Raw genomic sequence first — 9,755 nt, forward strand, 5'->3', positions numbered from 1 at the left:
TCAGTACTTGCACAGGTACTTACGATACATACAATAAATTACCTCCGTATAACGTACGCGATCCTGGACTCCACAATGAACAGTATGCAAGACTGTTATTTTAGGTATAAAATGAAATCCCTTATATACAGCATTCCAGCTGGCGGTAATTAAATATCGTGACAATGCGGTTCGGCGACGCATCGAAAAAGAGGAAACTCGGACAATCGACGAAAACACGATCAGGCAATAAACTGTCACTTTGATGAATTCACAGAGGCTGGTGTGACGACGTCACAACCGGCCAGCCTGCTTCATTTGGTTGGCTGGGGTTTCAAGCCGGTAACAATATGGAGCGCAAACGCTACATCACTCCCCTTGTCTTTGAAGCAATAGGTCCGGAGAGACTCCATGTTGGACTTCTTCCTCCAGGAAGTCAAACATTGTTCATGGGATGATCATGTCCTCCTTGTCGATCGGCTCTTTGTAGAACAAGTCAGGAACGGTGGCGACCTCCGAAACATAAATGACTGTTGTCCAACGATGAAAAAGCTCGCTTCGTACAAAGCACGTTGGTAGTCAAAGAGCTGAAACTGAACTGCTCCTTCTAGTGTTCGAGAATCCCTCCGTAATCGAGCTGGTACTTTGTTTCTGAACGATCTGTGTAAAAATACTTACACCGGCGTTTAACAACATGCGAATACAAGAAATGCACAGCCTACAATGCAGAAATAGAGCCGTAAAAATCGTAATTTTAATGTAGAAAGACAAAAACCGTCAGTCAAATGCCTAGAATCTATCGTTCTAGAATACCGAAATAAAGAAAGTTAAACGGTGCTAATCTCTGAAACTCGAAAACAAAATAAACGCCATGTCCATTTAAAAGTAATCCCTAAATGACAGACATTTTAACCTTGGCGTAAAGGTTAAACTAAAAAGTTACACTATGCAAGCCTGTAACTCAAATGGACATGCGACGGTACCTCAGCCGTCAGTAAGGTAAGAAGGCTTCACGGCATCACGTGGCCTTGAAAACATCGGGAACTATGCCCGGAATACAAACAAAAAGGTCAGGTTATTTTAGGTGTGATATCTCTGATCAAACACCGTAAACCATATAGGACCAGACTGCAGGTTAGCTGCAAACGGAAATGGCACTTTAGAAGGCACAACTTCTGTAAGTGTGAGAGATAAATATATCTGTTTATAGGCTTAGAGATAGTTTACGAGAGAAGAATATTCTCTTACGTAAAGTTTCACCTTTAACTTAATAAAAAGAGACGTAATTTTGCAAATGACTGAACAGCTATGCCGTAAATTTAGTTAGCTCAAAAGCGGTTTTAAATCTGCATTGATCGACCGATATGACAACATTAAAACGTGCTCAAAATTTAGCAACAACATACTTACAATGGCGGCGGCTTAGAGAGAAAAACAGGCGTGGTGCGTAAAAAGGTAAACAAGGCATGTATCAATAACTGACAATGCATAGCGCGCACAAAAATTACGAATAAACTATAGCTGCCATCCTACTTGAGCGTATTAGTGAAATTCAATTTGATTACGCAAGGCCCATCCCTGCGTTAGCGATAACCTTAAGCCATAGGTGCTAAAAATTACCCAAAAACGTTAACAAAACGTCTATCAAGAAAACTAGCAAAAAGCTGAGGATAAGAGGAAGAGAAGATTAGAATAGTCAAGGTTAGAATAGTAAGAGGCCGTAGATAGATAAGGTAAAGTAAAGTTATGAAAGCTTACTATGTTATCATCAGGTGTAAACGTCGTAGGAAAGTGCTGTTTCCTTCGCAACAGATCCGCAAGATGTGCTTGCAAGCTGTTAGGTCAGGCGGACGATACCAGTCATCGAGATACTTAAAATCATCAATCGATCGACAAGAATTCCTGTCTGATAAGATTAGGTAAAGAGAAAGGTGAAAAAGATAGGTTAAAAGTACCTTTCGAATAGAGTTTGACGTAGAGTTGCATAATGTCATAGGTGTTTCGTACGTAGTAGATGCAATAAACTCGCGTGGTTGACGAGGCGTCGCATCTCCAGTTGAAAGTTTGCTGCTGGGCGTTGCTGCAACAGGCTGCAAAGATTTTTCCGGAACATTTGAAGGTTTTGCCATGTTGCAAAACGACGATGGAGCGGCTTCGAAAGTTGAATTTGGTAAGTCGTTGTTCATCTGCGGCTCAGCTGAAGAAGCAGCTGCAGGTTGCAAAACTGAATCAGTAGACGAGAATGGCAGTGCAATCGGTGGAACAACTTGAACCGATGGCATTAGAACATCATTTTCTGTAAATTTCTTTTTAGAGAAAGGAGAAATAGGTTTAGAAAAAGAGCCTATTTTCGTATGAGGTATAGCTTAGAAATGGAAAAGTTCGATTTAATTCCCTTAGGTTTCGGAAAAACATTACCTTCCCTTATATTACATAGCATGGCAGCTATACGCGTTGAAGTTTTGGCGTTGCAAGCTTTAAATTTGCTTGAAACCTTTGAAAACAAAACGGAAAAGTTATTCTTCGACATAACGATTTTAAGAATAGCACACGGTAAATAAGACTAAAAATAGGTACAAAAACGTAGGTTACAAATAGATTTAAATCAACACAATAGGTTAATATTAATTATTTTAGAATATTAGTTAATCAGAAGGAATTAATGCGTGTTCAATATCACGTCAGGTGCGTCTCCAATTTGTGGGTTTTAAGCACAATGAAAGGATATTTATTGCAAATATACAAACGACGACAATCAGTACTTACACAGGTACTTACGATACATACAATAAATTACCTCCGTATAACGTACGCGATCTGGACTCCACAATGAACAGTATGCAAGACTGTTATTTAAGGTATAAAATGAAATCCCTTATATACAGCATTCCAGCTAGCGGTAATTAAATATCGTGACAATGCGGTTCGGCGACGCATCGAAAAAGAGGAAACTCGGACAATCGACGAAAACACGATCAGGCAATAAACTGTCACTTGGATGAATTCACAGAGGCTGGTGTGACGACGTCACAACCGGCCAGCCTGCTTCATTTGGTTGGCTGGGGTTTCAAGCCGGTAACAATATGGAGCGCAAACGCTACACCGGTATTCTGTGAATGTTTTGGAAAAGGCTATTTAAAATCTTATGATACCGCTGAAAAGTATAAATACTTTGCCTGTAACCTATTGTAAATCTAGCACAAATTTTATTGGTACTTGGCCTAAATTTCAATTTGGAACTAAAGCGCCCTATACTACACCTGACGCTTTAGTACTGCAGAAAATTATTGCAGAAATACGCATAATAATCGCGAATAATTTTTCAATTAACGTTGTTAAAGTTGGTATAAACAAAGTTTGTAGGCCTGGTGAGCCCGTGGTTTTACTTCATCCCACAATGTTGCAAATCAATTCAGTCAAATTAGGACAGAAAGCTTACTGTCCTAATGATTTGCAAACCGTCGGACACAGCAGTTAAATTAGAACAATTTAGTGTTTTTGGTTCAAATTTTAGGCCTTCTGGCAATCCTGGTTTGAGCGTCCATTCATTTTTATTAGACATCGTTTGACTGAAGCTAGGCTTGATTCACTAATTGAGAAGTGTAATGGTGACTCATAAACGCGACAGGTTCACTGCAGCAAAAGCCACACAAAGACAAATGTTAGACCGGCGGTTCTTTTGCTCCTTCTATACTGTTAAACTGTTAGTTCATATTGCCTAATTCTTATGATTATTTCCTTAATGAAATTGTACATGGCGACCCCCCCCCCCCGACCCCCCAGACAGCCATTTGCGACCCCCAGGTTGAGAACCACTGATCTTGGGATTTTGGGGGGATTTTTCGCATATTTTTGCAAATTGTATTGTATAATTTGTTAACTAGTAAATGTTTACCGAATTGCAGTTTTGAAAAAAAAACAGGTTCAGAATATGCTAGCCTACTTTGTTTCTGTTGCATTATCTACTATAGCTTAGCTAAGTTTTTCCTAATGTGGTCAGGTGAAAGTGAAGTATGTAAACACATTGCTGCTCAAATGAGTAGCTGGACATAATGGACAATAGTAGGACAGAGGCGTAGCGAGGGTATTTTGCGCCCGAGGTCAAACTATAAATTTGGCGCCGCCTCTTCCATGTTTAATCACATTTTTATTGAATTAACATAATATACCGTGCTTAATTTTACGGAAAACAGTAATTTTAGTAGAACAATGAATTTAAAGAAGAAGCGTTTTGGTTATACAAACTACACGTAGCCCATGACTTACTTTGTCACTGTCAAACATGAATGAAATACAGCTATAGATTATTTTTCTTGATTTCACTGTCGCAAACTGGTTAATCACGTCATCGAAATCTGCTGTTTCCAATGTTTCTCGTTCAACGCTAAGAATAGCGAGATTACTGAGACGATCCTGTCCCATTGATGCACGCAGATAAGACAAAATAAGTTTCAATTTGCTGAACGACCGCTCACAGTTTGCAATTGAAACTGCTGTTAACATAATTTGTAGCGGAATTCGCAGATTCGGAAATACGTCATCTCCATAAAACACAATAAAACCAAAAAACTCCAAAGGAGTTTTTGGTAGCGCTTCAGTTCAGTTACTGAGAAGCATTCGGCAATCACCAATTTCAATGAAAAAATCGTTGCCATTGATGTCCGCGTCGTAGAAATTTGCAAAATCTGCACAATTTTGACGCGTTGCATCCTCATCTGTGTCAGATAGAAGAGTCTTTAACGTCCAGCAAATATCCAAATTTAATTTTCAGGTCTTTTACTCGTGGAAAAACGTGTTGACATCTCATGCTGAAGCCGATAAAATACATTCTTTATAACGCGCACAATTTCTTCTTATGATGAAAGTCCACTGCATCTCTTGCCAGTTCTCCAGGTATTCTCTTACGTCGCCTGATTCTTTTGTCCACCTCAATCCCCAGATCGAGTGTTTAGTTTTGGCCTGTTATACAGCAGCTTGGCTTAAACCATCACGAAATGAGTCTTGGTTTTTATAGTGATTTTAATGGTTCAGTTTCGTGTTTATTCTGATTTTTATGATGTTCTATACTTTACATTAAAATTACACGTGTATAGTTGACTGAAGACATAGTTCATGGATTTGCGATTTGCGATCTTTGCTACTAATGTTTAATAGTTTTTCAGTTGCTGGACTATAATTGCTACTTTTACGACCGATTAGGGCTTTGTTTAGTCGGAACAATTATACGGTATAGTTGTGCAATTGGGTTGGGCACCACTATTACGCCTGTAGAAACTCTGGTTTTTGCCCAACTTAAAAAACTTCAAACAAGTTTTCGTTTATTTTCTTGTTTTTTTTTCTGTTTTATTGACAGTTGTATTTAGCACAAAGTCCAGGCCCGCAACATCATTCGTGGCCGCGAAGCAAGGCTGAAGTAATTATTGCATGCGCACCGTTGAGAGTTGAATCAAAGAACTCTGAGCGACCAACGGACAGCAAGCGTACTGCAATTGTTTCAGCATAATTACATTTTTCCGGTTATAAACCAGTTTTTACGCGATACAAATTTGGCGATTGTGTAGTTTGCAACACCTCACTTTAGTAAGGTATACGCATGGTTTCCGCAAATATTCTACGCTTATAAAACGCAGTCGTCTAAATTAAAAGTTTTCTCAAATACGCAAATTTTTCGCGCTTTGCGCGTACCAATTCTCTCAGTCTTATAACACTCGATTTCATTTGCGCACAAGTTCGACGATAGTAGCAAGTTTCTGGAGCTTATATGTATTTGACGATGCTTTGTGACGTCATTTTAACCATTTTATGCCCCGACCAAACGAAAATTATTGACCCGCCACTGGCACGCATGTAGCACTTTATGTGGCCCGCAAAGAATATGCAAGAAATATTGTGGCCCACATTGCTGTTAAACTTGGACCACGCTGGGCTACACAATGCAGTTATTTAAAAAATAAGGGAAAATCTACAGAACGCTTTTAGCATGTAAACAAGGTTAATTTGTTTCTCATTTGGATATATACATATCCCCTTAGCCATCTTTGAGGTAATGTGATCACATAGCATAACGCGCTAATTATGTTTTAGGGATTTTTCATGCCATCTAGAGAATTTTTAACATAGCTTTAGGGATTTTCTGGTTTTCATTCGTGAGAGCCCTGACAACGATTTGTAAAACAATACAGTACATCAGTGGTCACCGAACTGTCGGCCGCCGCTGTGGGCCTTTAAGCTCTTTTCGTTGGAAAATGCGCAAAATTTGCATTACGCCTTATGGAGGAAGGTGACAGCGTTTCCCGACTATTTATGAACATTTATTACTTAAAATTGATGGACTTGGCGGTAGCCAATCATAATCTAATTATTTGGAATAGAAATCTTCCTGTCTAATTAGCGCAACAATCTGCATTTTAAGGACATAATGCGTTGTTTTTGATTGAAAAACTGCAGGTAGAACCCTGAATATTATAGTTAACCTACCGACCACGATTTTATTAAAACGTGAGTTATGGCACAAGGTGATTAGATTGGCCGTTTTCTGTCATTTTTTTTTCTTTTTGGAAGGAGCCTGGCTGCAGAATTTTGGTGGCTTTTTATGGTTTACTAGACGAAATACCTGGCGTTGCCCAGCAGGTTAAATAGAATATTTACCAGTTATTTAAACTGGTTAAAAGTTAATTTCACCACGATAATCACCATAATGTAAGTCCACCTGATTTTTTTCTGGTTAAACAAAATGAAACAATCCAACATATTGTGGGCTCTTTGTCACTATTGCACGTTACGTTGTTACATGTTAAACTGCTGGCCACATTTTATAGCTCATGATTATGGAAGATAAATGTGGTAATGAGAATATACCCAAAAAGTAATGTTACGGATAGCGAAGAACTTCGTAAGAGGCATAAATAATGCAAACATATTTTTGTAATGTCATAACAAATTTGCTTATGCTTGAACGTTTGCTCTGCCTGTCATTAAATAGAAATTTCAAATCATGTAATGTGTTTCAAATCATGTCATATCGTGTGTCTAAAAAAAAGTAAACCTAATGCTCCACCACAACAGAGAAACACCCAACAGCCTGTGTGAAAGCGGCTCTAAAGTAATGGCTTGTTTGATTATGTGACTTATTTGCGTGGCTCGTCTAATTCTTGGTCTCGGTAAATTACCATAACTTTTTGCATTTGGGTAAAACAGAGTAAAAATGAAAAATTAACGTATAAAAAGCAGTTTTGTGTCTGAAATAGGTCACTAAAGGAAAGACGCGAACGCGCTCTGACTATTTAATCACTAATTATATGTGTTACCAGCATTGTATAACCTTCCTGAAGGCGCATGTTATAGCCGATAATTAACAAAAAATATATTTAACATTAAACAAAATTGCAACGTTGTGTGTTTTTTGAAAATGGAGTTACTAAACACACAACCTTTGCTAAAACGCCTCGCATATTTTACGTAACAAAAACCCGTGATGTCGATTAAAAATTACTGACAAACGTAAAAAAATCGTAGCACCAATTGTTCAAATTGCGCGAAATTCAAGCAAATACGTAATCCCTATACTGCATCCAACGAAAAAAACTCCCGTTTGAAATGTAATTTTGCTTAGTGTTTAAACCCCTGCAATAAACGCGATATTATGCAAACTCAGTCCAAATGTTGCGCTTATACTCGGTTAGGGTTGCTGTACGTTGTCTGTGTAAATTTCTTAATATATACCTCATGAAAGAATGTTAGGGAAAACGCTGCAATAAACGCAATATTTTGTGAACTTAGGCCCCATTTACGTCGCTAAACAAACTGCAAAAAGCTATTAAACATAAGTAGAAATTTTGCCACATGAATTTTTTTTTACCAAGGCAATGTACTTGACTTGATTTTTACGGTCACACAGGTTATTGCCCTATAAATGTTTGAAAACGTTTTACCCTTATACGTCAAGAGGTCTGCGAGAAGTCGCACGCGCGACCTTTAGATTTAACATGCAAACAAAGTACAATGCTGCTTAATGTTTTTAAAATAGTACGACTAAATAATCGACTATATCACACGTCACTTTTGGGTAAGCATGTCACACATCTTTTAAGTAACTAAACTCCGTAACATTTGCCAATTGGGAATAACTCTCAGACGAAAAACTTTAGGTTGTAGCAGCAATTGTTTAGACCTGAGCGTGATATTTAGACAAATACGTAATCCCGGTGCTAAACTGCGTCAAACGTGAGAAAATCCCCATTGAAAGTAAAAAAATGCTTACTGTTAAACTGCTGCAAAAAACGCAATATTTTGCGAAATCTACCAAGTATTGTGTAGATAAACGCATTGTAAGAAGCGATTCAGCTCAATCACTATCACAATATTGTTGGGAAGGTTTGTTGTACGATATCTGCGTAGGTTTCCTGATGTTTATTCAAAGTATGTTTAGAAAAAGTGAAAATTGCTAAACCTTTGCTCTAAACGCGAAACTAAGCTGAGTCCAACGTCAGACAAACCTGTAACCCGTTAAAAAATATAAATTGCTTACTGTTAAAACTGCGACAACAAACGAGATATTTTACTTCAAATGCCTAAATTTGGCATTGTTAAACTTAAGTCTTTACTTGGAACGTTGCAAACGTTCGTTAACATGAATTATAACACGTGATGTGATTTTTACGTAATCCCGGTACCATACTTCTTCGAACGTAAGTAAAATCTCACTTGAAAAATTGGTTACTATTAAAACCGCTGCAAGGACTAAATAGCCAACGGCAAAGCACGTCAAACATCTTTCAAGTTGAAAACGTTAAAATTTATTCTTTATTGGGGCAATATACCTAATTTGATTTTTTTATGTCAACGCAGGTAATTGCGCTTGAAAAAAAAGTTTTGCGCGGTTATGTTAAGAGGTTTATGATATGTCGCGCGCGCCCTGTGAGAGGCGAGCACACGACGGGGAGTCGCCGGTCCTTTAGTTAGTCGACGACGACGTTGCTCTGCCAGTGACGGACCGGGCGAACATATTTACACACACACACACACACACACACATTTCACAAATCTTCTCTTTTATATATATAAAGACTAATGATGATAGATTTAGTTTATTACTGGTGATAGATAAAGCTTACGGTGGTTTTGTCTGAAATGTTACTCTTCATAGGATTAGTCAAATAATTTGGATTGCAGGGAAACATCTAGATTTTTTTAACTCAACGGTTTAACAAAAATCTCTAAAAAATGTTGTTGTCAGAACAGCGTTACCAACCAGCATAGTTAAATGTACATATTAAATACATTAACTAGACTGATCAAAAAAGCCATTCCAAAGATTTGTGCTTCATATAGCTGATTTTGACTAACTTGACTTTGCCTTGTTGCAATAAGAAATATTATTTTCTGCTGCCAGTTAAACGAAGTATATTTTTATCAAATAGGCCTAAAATCAAATTATTCTGCCTAAATAGTAATGTGTATAGTACAAAGCATACGAATACGTCACTAATCCTTTAAAATTCGGTAAAATAATGACAAAATGTTGCCATAAAGACAGTTTTGCGATACCTCTATGATAAGCCGTAATGCAAATTTTGCGCACTTTTGGACCCTTTCAAGATGGCGGAGAAGCTTTCTAATTGGCTTCAAAAATCGCTCACGCGTGCCGTTAGTTGCGCTATCCAGGTTTCATAGAGATCAGTGCCGTATACAAGTATTATTTTGGCTTATTGGTGCATCATCGGATCATCTGGCTACGCCCTCACAAATTATACTTTTCGCCAAGTTTAAATATGTAA

Source organism: Ascidiella aspersa, chromosome 6 (assembly GCF_963924565.1).
Source record: "Ascidiella aspersa chromosome 6, kaAscAspe10.2, whole genome shotgun sequence".
NCBI classification, from domain to species: domain Eukaryota; kingdom Metazoa; phylum Chordata; class Ascidiacea; order Phlebobranchia; family Ascidiidae; genus Ascidiella; species Ascidiella aspersa.